Source organism: Triticum aestivum, chromosome 4A, assembly GCF_018294505.1.
Source record: "Triticum aestivum cultivar Chinese Spring chromosome 4A, IWGSC CS RefSeq v2.1, whole genome shotgun sequence".
In the NCBI taxonomy this organism is placed as follows: Eukaryota; Viridiplantae; Streptophyta; class Magnoliopsida; order Poales; family Poaceae; genus Triticum; species Triticum aestivum.
In genome coordinates this window covers 306,496,197-306,508,844 of record NC_057803.1, presented here as the reverse complement: position 1 = coordinate 306,508,844, position 12,648 = coordinate 306,496,197, and positions in this window count along the sequence as shown.

Genomic DNA, 12,648 nt, shown 5'->3' with positions numbered 1-12,648 from the left:
GCCCGGACCGAACGGAGCCGCCACCACCGACGAGCTCCCTCACGGCCACCGCCACCCCCTCTCCTCTCCGACGCGCTCCCGAGCTCCGCCGGTCCTCCCTCGTCCTCCTCGTCGTCTCGCGCAACCAGAAGAGCCCCTGGATGCCGCTAGCCTCACCGTTCCCCTCCTCGGCCACCGAGGATCGCCGTCGTCAAATTCGTCGCCGTTCGGCCTTCCCCGAGCCCGCCGTCCACCTCTACGGGATCCACGTGAGCTCCTCCGTCGTTTCCCCCTCTCCCCTGACTCGTTTTCTTCCTCTAACACCGACAACCGTCGGAGCCGAGAGCTCTTCGCCGCCGGCCATGTCGCCGCCGTAGCCACGGTTGCCTAGAGCTGCAACCGAGCACGCAGCCGTGCTCAGTGCACCCCCAGGAGGCCATAGCACCCATCCGCTCCCTCTGCTGTGCTTCCTAACGCCGACTCCGAGCTCACCCGAACTCCGGCCGCCGCCTTGGAGCTCGCCGTCGTCAGCTCCGGCCTCCCCACGACCCAGCAACCGCACCGTTCGACGCGCGGGAGCAAGGGCTCTCCAATGAGCCCAAGCACGGCCTCGCCCGTGCCCTGTAGCGTGTTTCCGACGGCCGCCACCGTCCCGGGCCTCGCCGGCGTCGAGACGCCGGCGGGGTTGACCCACTTGACCACGGCGGAACCCCCCCTGGGTCGATGACAGGTGGGGCCAGCCCCTGTTAATTAGTTTAGGTGTTAGATTAGTTAACACTAATTAATTTAGTTAATTATTTAAGCCACTGACATGTGGGCCCAGCCCTGCTGACATTTTCGTTAGTATTAGTTTAACCCTAATCAACCCGGTTAACCAACTGAGTCACTGACACGCGGGACCCACTGTCAGGTTTGACCTGGGGCGCCCAGTTGACTCTGCTGACGTCACAGTGACGTGGTGCTGACGCCATAATTCATTTCTGGATTTATATTATTCAGGAAATTCCAGAAAATTGTATAAACTTCTAAAATTCATAGAAATTCAACCGTAACTCCAAATTAAACAAATTATATATGAAAAATTATCAGAAAAATTCAAGGAATCCATCTGTACCATTTCCATGCATGTTAGAACAACTTATCACTACTGTTTAGGACAAATGAAGTGAATGGCATTTAAATAATCACATATGGAGTTTGAATTTGAATCTTGTATTCAAACCAACCCCATTTAACTTGTTGCTAGATGCATTAGCCCAAAACACATTCATTTTGCCATGTCATGATCATGCATCATATTGTGCATTGCATTGATTGTGTTCCCTTCTGTGTTGCCGGTATTTGTCCCCTCTCGATAGACGTGATACCGATGATGTGATCGTTGACACTGATGAAGACTCAATGTTATCTTCAGAAGTGCCAGGCAAGCAAAACCCCCTTGTTCATTCCGATACAATCCTACTCTCTCGCTCCTGCTCTCTTTTATTGCATTAGGACAACACCGATTCATCTGTTACTTGCTGCGGTAGCTGAACCCCTTTATCCTCTGCATGACCTGTCATTGCCACAGTAAATAGATGAAACCCACTAGCATGAGTAGGAATTGTTTGAGCCCTGTTGTGCCTACTCATTCATGCTTGTTTGTCATGCCTGCTACTGCTTAGAGTTGAGTCAGGTCTGATTCATCGGGGATGAATCAGAGGTGTGTGAACATGTCCTACTGTGTGTGAGCTAAGTGTGTGAACACGATTTGGTAAAGGTAGCGGTGAGAGGCCATGTAGGAGTACATGGTGGGTTGTCTCATTGAAGCCGTCCTCAGGAACTGAGTCCTGTGTTTGTGATCCATGATTCAGCTACTACCATACATTGGGCCCTGAAATATGACCCCGCTCGACTTCTTATTCACCCTTGTCCTCTGTCCAGGAGTTGCAAGTAGTTTCTGGTGCTTGTAGTATGCTGGAGGCCGTGGACAGCGCTGACCGTAGGGGTGGGCTGTGATGCGGTAGGCACGTGGCCGGGTATACCGGGCGCCCGTTTGGTGTCACGGAACCCTGTTCACATCGTTTGGGGCTGTGAGCGAAACTCCGGCCGGATCTCCTCATGGATGGAACCCGAATAGGCGATAAACCTGGACTAGAGACTTGAGTGTTTAGGTAGGTCGTGGTCTACACCCACGTCGGCTTTCGCTTGAAGTCTGCCGAGCACATGTCGTGTGCAGACGCTAAGTGGTGGAAACATGTATGAAGAAGTACACCCCTGCAGGGTTAATATCATCTATTCGAATAGCCGTGTCCGCGGTAAAGGACTTCTGGGTTGCTTATATCAGTTCATAGACAAGTGAAAGTGGATACTCTAAAATACGCAAGATAAGCGTGAGTGCTATGGTTGGCGTTCTCGCAGGGAGACGGGAGCGGATCCATAGTGGTGTATTGATATGGTGAATATGTGGACTCGTGTGCGCCACCTCAAAAGAGTTACTTGCAGTCGTAGTTCAGGATAGCCACCGAGTCAAAGCTGGCTTGCTGCAGTTAAACCCCACCATCCCCTTTGTTGATAATGATGCATATGTAGTTAGTTCTGATGTAAGTCTTGCTGGGTACATTTGTACTCACGTTGCTTAATTTATGTTTTTGCAGAGAGACTTCGGTCTCGCTAGTAGTTCCGCGTGGACTTCGACGTTTAGCTTGTTACCTCAGCTACGATCTTGTGCCCTCGGCAGGATCTGGTAGATAGTCAGGCTTCTCAGCCTTTTTCATTTATAGATGTCTGTACTCAGACATGATAGCTTCCGCTTGTGTTTTGATATGTATGCTCTGAATGTTGGGTCATGAGACCCCTGTTTGTAATATCTCGCTCCTCGGAGCCTATTGATTAAATACTTGTGTCGTAGAGTCATGTTGTGATGCCATGTTGTACTTGCACATATCGAGCATATTGTGTGTATGTTATTGAAATGCTTGGTATGTGTGGGATCTGACTATCTAGTTGTTTATCCTTAGTAGCCCCTCTTACCGGGAAATGTCTCCTAGTGTTTCCACCGAGCCAGGGTAGCTTGCTACTGCTCCGGAACACTTAGGCTGGCCGGCATGTGTCCTTCTTCGTTCCTGTGTCTGTCCCTTCGGGGAAATGTCACGCGATGAATACCGGAGTCCTGTTAGCCCGCTACAGCCCGGTTCACCGGAGTCCTGCTAGCCCAGTGCTACAGCCTGGATTCACTCGCTGATGACCGACACGTTCGATGCTGGGTCATGGATGCCTGTCCCTGTAAGTTTGTGCCACTTTGGGTTTACGACTAGCCATGTCAGCCCGGGCTCCTTATCATATGGATGCTAGCGACACTATCATATACGTGTGCCAAAAGACGCAAACGGTCCCGGGCAAAGGTAAGGCGACACCCGTGGAAATACCGTGCGTGAGGCCGCAAAGTGATATGAGGTGTTACATGCTAGATCGATGTGGCATTGAGTCGGGGTCCTGACAGCGTTGGTATCAGAGCTTGACTGCCTGTAGGATTACCAAGCCAAACTGGTCGAAGTTGAGTCTAGAAATTCTTTAGTTATATAAGGGAATTGATTGTGGGATGGAACGTAAGGCTCTTTTTACTCCTTATACCTCATGCCCTTCTGATCTGAGTCATCTTATCTTTCCTACGGGGATTAAGAGCTAGGCTATCTCTTCTTTCTATCAGGATCACGCGTTACTAATCCGTAGACTTATAAGATTGTTGGATTTAAGCTTGAGTTCAGTTTCTACTACTTCCGTATGTTAATTGTTGATCTCGAAACCTTGATATTGTGCTTCTGAGTGGTTATGCCACCATTATTGTGATTGTCTCAAATCTTTTTGAGCATTTACAGCCGTTATGCTGTCCGAGTCATTCCAGGTTTCTAAATAGTCTGATGCATTTGCAAAATCCTTTCCCTCTGGTTTCGATGCTCCTTTATGCCAGCTCAATCACACTAATTGTTGAGTTGAGGTATTCTACTGCCTCGACCTTTATGTTGGAATAATTATTATGACCCTAGGTGTCTCAGGGGATCATCTAGTGGTCTAGCCATGATTTGTGTCCTAGTGTGATGATTCTGGCCTTTATTCTCGAAAGCATTCCGTGATGCTACTTAGTAGTAGGTATTCTACTCCTGGGTTTTGAACCCGAGATTCACTCTACTTACCTCATGTTGATAGTGTTTGCTAGTTCCTTTAGGATATTAGTAACCTTTGCGATAGTTCTCGAGGTTCGTGGTACATCCTTCTTCCAATTACCATGAACCATTCTTGGCAGGAGTTCTTCTGAACCAAAAGATGACAACAAGAGTGCTCTCGATGAGTTCTCCATGCTATGTTGTGACTCTGCCAGCTCAACCTTTCTGCATGGGTTATCCGGAAGAATTATGTTGAACTTGGTTCGACATACTAATCTATGCATCCACAACTCAGGAAGTTATATGTTCCTTTGAGTTGTCCCTTTTTAGTTGTCTACTGACCTTCGTCTATCAATTGATAGTCAAGAGTATGCGTGCGTTCGTTTATCGATGCCTATTACTCTTGTGGTCCGTCAAGCCATTCTATCGCGGAATGACTAGGAGAAACAAACTCCAGTACTTCTTCCATATCCAGGATTGGGTCAAAGAAGTTGTGCTCCGCAGAACAAATTGCTAATCCAGCTTTTGCTCTGTTCTACCTTGGAGTATCACCATCTTTTATATCGGGATTGTTATGGGAATTACACACCATCCTATGAACTCTTGGTACAGTGATACTTCTCGCCATCATTACTCATTCCTCGGTTCCGTGTGGTTATAACCGGAATGTCGACAAGTGAGTCGTGATGTGTGAAATCAATACTCCTAGCAACCTTGTTGCTTGGTAGTTAAAGGACAATAATTTCATTCTTAGCGTGTTGGTTCTTGAATCATCATTCTAAGACTGTTCGTGCTACCTAGTCCTTATTTCTGGTGCACTCTCCGATCAGTGAGTTAGGATAGTGCCAATCCTTGCTTATTTGATCATATCGTCTTGCCCCGGAAAGCAAGATTGTTCTCGAGCTTAGTAACATACCGGTGGTTCGTGATCTTCCGAAGATCTTCTCGGAAGTATTACCAGGTTGTCACCTGACCGCTGTGTTGAGCTCGTGATCAAGTTGGTTTCTTGTGAACCACCCTCTCTCCAAGATCGGTGTTAGATATCCCTGAGCTAGTTGGTTAAGCTAGACAACAACTTGGAGAGTTGGAAGATAAAAGCTTGTCTGACTTAGTTCGTTCCAAAGGGATATTCTTGTGTAGTGTGTGTTGAAGAAAGATGATATCTTCATCGATTGGTCCCTGTGATCAGTTGTTGGACCTATTGTCTTATCAATCCTTTGATTTGAGTGTGGGCCATCGTCAAGTCAAATCAGTACCAACGATGCTCGTAATGTTGTCTTACTCGTGGTTGATCCCTCGAGCATACACCATTATATCTTTTGGGTCTGACCAATGCTATCACTTGTTCACATAATTATGGAATTCCATTTACATGGAAATCTCGATGAGTTGTTGTTGAGCCCATCAGCAGCATTTTGTCTCTCCCATGAGTCATGTTGAACATCAACCTAGTGTTGGAAACTTGTGTAAGCATTCCTTCGTGTTTCGTTCATGAAGCATATGTTTGGATGAAGGTAGTGACTTCCTTTAATTCATGTGCATCTGATGCAAGTTGCCGCCGTGGATTCGAGAAAGTCAATGTTGCTTTCTTTGGAATCATTCCAAATCAGTCATGCACACGTGCGAAGAATTCTGTGGTTTGAAGACTTGCAACCTTCAATCTATATGTATCCCTAGCACACCAAGCCACTGATTGATTTGTTCAAGGAGAAGGAGTTCCTTCATAAGAGCTAATCCGGACTTGTGTAAGGACTTCGATACCCTCGTTGATGGTTCCCCCTCCTGAACTCGGTAGTGTTTCATTATAAGACTACTTTGTGGTCATGTTTGTCTTGGACAACATGTTCACATGTTGTAGCAGAACCGGCTCGTGTTTTTGGAGCTTGCTATCGTAGTTCATTTCCCGAGAATCTCGCAGCGTCATCTCGTCGATTTGTGTTGCAAACTTTCGTTTTTCTTCTTAGACTCGATGAGTCTGGAATATCCTGACACCAACCAGATCTGAATCTCAGGCAGATATGATGGTTGGAACATTTCCCAAAGAATTATAATATCGATCCCTTGGAAACCGGTAAAGTGGATGTCGTGGCCAACACATCCAGCCGGAAGACCTGTTATTATAATATCTTGATTTGAGGAAGTTGGCCACCTCCCCATAGGGATTTCGTAGGATTTACTCCCTAGTTGCCCCTATGGATTTCTGAGTTCCGAAGTCCGACCTTTTTACTTGATGTTCTAGATATCAAACCATATCTATGAATGGGTTACACTAGCACATCAAGGAGAACATTAGAAGCGGAGTGCTAAATGTCTCTCGGTCGATCATCCAGATTTCGTTCCCTTGGCCTCGCTAAGGTGAAATCTGAGAAGGTGTTATCTTCCTTGCATCTGCATCATCCATCATTAGCCATCATGGTAGTATGTTGTGTTGCCAGGATCCTTGACACGGATGTTGGTAAAACCTTGATGATTGTGGAAATGCTCAAGTTCTTGAGAGCACGCACAAGCGCTACGTGTTATCATCGGCACTAACTCGGATTCCTCTCAGTTTCCTCGGCAATGCTATGACCTTTTCAAACAGTGAATCCACTCTCTATTGTTGGGTTCTTCCCCAGCTACCAGAATCATTCCCAGCATTTGCATTTTGTTCCCAGCTTGCACCGCCAATGTGCCATGCTACCATGGGTCTCTTCCATTTCCGGTGATAAGCAAAAATCATCCATTGCGTTGTCTTCAACAAGGTAATCCACATCATCCAAGTCCGAGTATGCCATTCTACCGACCCCCCTCCAAACGATCGCTCGAGAATTGCCTTAGGCTGGTTTAAAGAGTTTCAATGATCTTTGAATCAAAGGTAATTCTTTTTGCCACTTAAGGGGATATTTCTACGAGTCACCTTTCCTAAGGTGCATCGTTATGGTATCATGGAAACTCAACTCCTCGCTACGTTGACAACCGATTACCACCTTCTTAAGCGTGAAATTGTTGTCTACCTAGTGAACCTTCGTCATCTGCCTCACTCCATTCTTATGGATGTGTGCTTCGTCTCTCAGCTCGAGAGATGTTGCTATGTCTCATTCCGTGAGTTAATCCTGAGTTGTTCGACCTTCGAGAAGAACGATTCTTTTAGGGTCTTTCCTTTCCTCTCGTTGTCATATTGGCTGGAGTTCTCAGAGCAAGACTTCGAGACAATGATGGTGGACGAATCAACGTCCATTTGAAGTGCAACTGGATCGTGAAGATTGTGCTAGTTTGCGTTCCCCCTTCACCTTACCCTACGCTTGAATCTCGGGACGAGATTTTTGTTTAGTGGGGGTGAGTTGTCACAGCCCTAGAATTTGTTTGTCATTAGTTGCATTAAGGCATTCATGCATCATGTTTAAAATTCATGAAACTTGAAATGGGGATGACAAACCCTAGCACTAAATAAAATGCAATTAGGATCAAAATAAAAATATTTTCAATAAACCCAGAATGCCCTTTAGAAAAGTTCATTATTTTTGTTAAAGGTGAAAACCCCTGCCATCAATGATGCACATATTTCTAGGCCATTCTGGATTTTTGAATTAAATCCTATTGTATTTGACCTTGGGCATTTAAATACTATAAATAATTTAAATGTTCAAATAAATGTTGGAAATTGTTAAGGGTCACTGAAATAATTCAGGAAGCACCCATAATTGTTTCCAGGATTTTGTAAAATGATTTGATATTTTAAATCAAATCAAAACAAACTACAGAAAATAGAAAACAGAATTAAATAGAAATAAGAGAGAGAGAGCAGAAGATCTTACCTGGCGCTCACCTGGTAGCCCACCTGGCCCAGCACGGCCCAGCCCATCTCCACTCCCCCCCCTGTCGTCTTCCTCTGCCAGTAGGCAGAGGCGAGGTGTGGCGCGCGCCCGAGAGGCCTCGGCCACCTCCTGCTTCCCCTGGCCACCTCCTGCTTCCTCCTCGACACCCCGGACGCCTCCATGTGTGCCACGCCACCCCCTGGAACTCCCTCACTCTCCCGAACTCTTCCCCCCTCCTCTGCTTCCTCTCTCTCTCGCCCGGACCGAACGGAGCCGCCACCACCGACGAGCTCCCTCACGGCCACCGCCACCCCCTCTCCTCTCCGACGCGCTCCCGAGCTCCGCCGGTCCTCCCTCGTCCTCCTCGTCGTCTCGCGCGACCAGAAGAGCCCCTGGATGCCGCTAGCCTCGCCGTTCCCCTCCTCGGCCACCGAGGATCGCCGTCGTCAAATTCGTCGCCGTTCGGCCTTCCCCGAGCCCGCCGTCCACCTCTACGGGATCCACGTGAGCTCCTCCGTCGTTTCCCCCTCTCCCCTGACTCGTTTTCTTCCTCTAACACCGACAACCGTCGGAGCCGAGAGCTCTTCGCCGCCGGCCATGTCGCCGTCCGTAGCCACGGTTGCCTAGAGCTGCAACCGAGCACGCAGCCGTGCTCAGTGCACCCCCAGGAGGCCATAGCACCCATCCGCTCCCTCTGCTGTGCTTCCTAACGCCGACTCCGAGCTCACCCGAACTCCGGCCGCCGCCTTGGAGCTCGCCGTCGTCAGCTCCGGCCTCCCCACGACCCAGCAACCGCACCGTTCGACGCGCGGGAGCAAGGGCTCTCCAATGAGCCCAAGCACGGCCTCGCCCGTGCCCTGTAGCGTGTTTCCGACGGCCGCCACCGTCCCGGGCCTCGCCGGCGTCGAGACGCCGGCGGGGTTGACCCACTTGACCACGGCGGAACCCCCCCTGGGTCGATGACAGGTGGGGCCAGCCCCTGTTAATTAGTTTAGGTGTTAGATTAGTTAACACTAATTAATTTAGTTAATTATTTAAGCCACTGACATGTGGGCCCAGCCCTGCTGACATTTTCGTTAGTATTAGTTTAACCCTAATCAACCCGGTTAACCAACTGAGTCACTGACACGCGGGACCCACTGTCAGGTTTGACCTGGGGCGCCCAGTTGACTCTGCTGACGTCACAGTGACGTGGTGCTGACGCCATAATTCATTTCTGGATTTATATTATTCAGGAAATTCCAGAAAATTGTATAAACTTCTAAAATTCATAGAAATTCAACCGTAACTCCAAATTAAACAAATTATATATGAAAAATTATCAGAAAAATTCAAGGAATCCATCTGTACCATTTCCATGCATGTTAGAGCAACTTATCACTACTGTTTAGGACAAATGAAGTGAATGGCATTTAAATAATCACATATGGAGTTTGAATTTGAATCTTGTATTCAAACCAACCCCATTTAACTTGTTGCTAGATGCATTAGCCCAAAACACATTCATTTTTCCATGTCATGATCATGCATCATATTGTGCATTGCATTGATTGTGTTCCCTTCTGTGTTGCCGGTATTTGTCCCCTCTCGATAGACGTGATACCGATGATGTGATCGTTGACACTGATGAAGACTCAATGTTATCTTCAGAAGTGCCAGGCAAGCAAAACCCCCTTGTTCATTCCGATACAATCCTACTCTCTCGCTCCTGCTCTCTTTTATTGCATTAGGACAACACCGATTCATCTGTTACTTGCTGCGGTAGCTGAACCCCTTTATCCTCTGCATGACCTGTCATTGCCACAGTAAATAGATGAAACCCACTAGCATGAGTAGGAATTGTTTGAGCCCTGTTGTGCCTACTCATTCATGCTTGTTTGTCATGCCTGCTACTGCTTAGAGTTGAGTCAGGTCTGATTCATCGGGGATGAATCAGAGGTGTGTGAACATGTCCTACTGTGTGTGAGCTAAGTGTGTGAACACGATTTGGTAAAGGTAGCGGTGAGAGGCCATGTAGGAGTACATGGTGGGTTGTCTCATTGAAGCCGTCCTCAGGAACTGAGTCCTGTGTTTGTGATCCATGATTCAGCTACTACCATACATTGGGCCCTGAAATATGACCCCGCTCGACTTCTTATTCACCCTTGTCCTCTGTCCAGGAGTTGCAAGTAGTTTCTGGTGCTTGTAGTATGCTGGAGGCCGTGGACAGCGCTGACCGTAGGGGTGGGCTGTGATGCGGTAGGCACGTGGCCGGGTATACCGGGCGCCCGTTTGGTGTCACGGAACCCTGTTCACATCGTTTGGGGCTGTGAGCGAAACTCCGGCCGGATCTCCTCATGGATGGAACCCGAATAGGCGATAAACCTGGACTAGAGACTTGAGTGTTTAGGTAGGTCGTGGTCTACACCCACGTCGGCTTTCGCTTGAAGTCTGCCGAGCACATGTCGTGTGCAGACGCTAAGTGGTGGAAACATGTATGAAGAAGTACACCCCTGCAGGGTTAATATCATCTATTCGAATAGCCGTGTCCGCGGTAAAGGACTTCTGGGTTGCTTATATCAGTTCATAGACAAGTGAAAGTGGATACTCTAAAATACGCAAGATAAGCGTGAGTGCTATGGTTGGCGTTCTCGTAGGGAGACGGGAGCGGATCCATAGTGGTGTATTGATATGGTGAATATGTGGACTCGTGTGCGCCACCTCAAAAGAGTTACTTGCAGTCGTAGTTCAGGATAGCCACCGAGTCAAAGCTGGCTTGCTGCAGTTAAACCCCACCATCCCCTTTGTTGATAATGATGCATATGTAGTTAGTTCTGATGTAAGTCTTGCTGGGTACATTTGTACTCACGTTGCTTAATTTATGTTTTTGCAGAGAGACTTCGGTCTCGCTAGTAGTTCCGCGTGGACTTCGACGTTTAGCTTGTTACCTCAGCTACGATCTTGTGCCCTCGGCAGGATCTGGTAGATAGTCAGGCTTCTCAGCCTTTTTCATTTATAGATGTCTGTACTCAGACATGATAGCTTCCGCTTGTGTTTTGATATGTATGCTCTGAATGTTGGGTCATGAGACCCCTGTTTGTAATATCTCGCTCCTCGGAGCCTATTGATTAAATACTTGTGTCGTAGAGTCATGTTGTGATGCCATGTTGTACTTGCACATATCGAGCATATTGTGTGTATGTTATTGAAATGCTTGGTATGTGTGGGATCTGACTATCTAGTTGTTTATCCTTAGTAGCCCCTCTTACCGGGAAATGTCTCCTAGTGTTTCCACCGAGCCAGGGTAGCTTGCTACTGCTCCGGAACACTTAGGCTGGCCGGCATGTGTCCTTCTTCGTTCCTGTGTCTGTCCCTTCGGGGAAATGTCACGCGATGAATACCGGAGTCCTGTTAGCCCGCTACAGCCCGGTTCACCGGAGTCCTGCTAGCCCAGTGCTACAGCCTGGATTCACTCGCTGATGACTGACACGTTCGATGCTGGGTCATGGATGCCTGTCCCTGTAAGTTTGTGCCACTTTGGGTTTACGACTAGCCATGTCAGCCCGGGCTCCTTATCATATGGATGCTAGCGACACTATCATATACGTGTGCCAAAAGACGCAAACGGTCCCGGGCAAAGGTAAGGCGACACCCGTGGAAATACCGTGCGTGAGGCCGCAAAGTGATATGAGGTGTTACATGCTAGATCGATGTGGCATTGAGTCGGGGTCCTGACAGTAACCTTCCTATTAATTCCTGCAAGAGTTCTTTTTGACACTGGTGCATCGCATTGTTTCATTTCCAAACCTTTTGCATCAAAGTATGAGTGCGATTATCAGTATCTGCAAAATTCTTTGCAAATCGTGTCACCGGGCAAGCATATGATAGCTAATTTCTGCGTCCCAGATATTACTATCATGTTGGGCGACTACAAATTTCTAGCTTCTCCTATTATTCTGGGTGACTCGGATATTGATCTTATTCTCAGAATGGATTGGCTATCTAAGCACAAGGCGCATCTTGATTGTGCAGCCAGGCAAATTCAATTGACTCATTCGTCTGAGGATGTAATTGTCTTTGCCGCTCGTGATGATACCATCCGTCTGTTTTCTCTCAATGAGAAGGGTGAACTGGATGCCATCTCTCAAATTCCAGTCGTTTGCGAATATCAAGACGTCTTTCCAGAAGAGCTTCCAGGAATGCCTCCGCATCGGCCAGTTGAATTTGTCATCGATCTTGAGCCTGGCACGGAACCAGTGTGCAAGCGTCCTTACAAGCTCGGACCTAAAGAGTTGAAGGAGCTAAAGAAGCAACTCGATATTCAAGAGCGAATGGGTCTCATTCGACCTAGTTCCTCTCCGTGGGGTTGTGGTGTACTCTTTGTGAAGAAGAAGGATGGAACGGACCGACTTTGTGTTGACTACCGTCCATTGAACAAGAAGACTATCAAGAACAAATACCCACTTCCCAACATCAACGAGCTGTTCGAACAACTCAAAGGTGCCCAAGTATTCTCCATGCTTGATCTCCGTATGGGTTATCACCAGATTCGAATCCGTGAGCAAGATATTCCCAAGACGGCTTTCAGGACAAGTTATGGTTCATATGAATACACTGTCATGTCTTTTGGCCTCGTCAACGCTCCTCCGACTTTCTCTCGCATGATGAACTTCATCTTCAACGCCTACACCAATGACTTTGTTTTGGTCTATCTCGACGACATTCTGGTCTTTTCGAAGAACAAGGAAGATCAT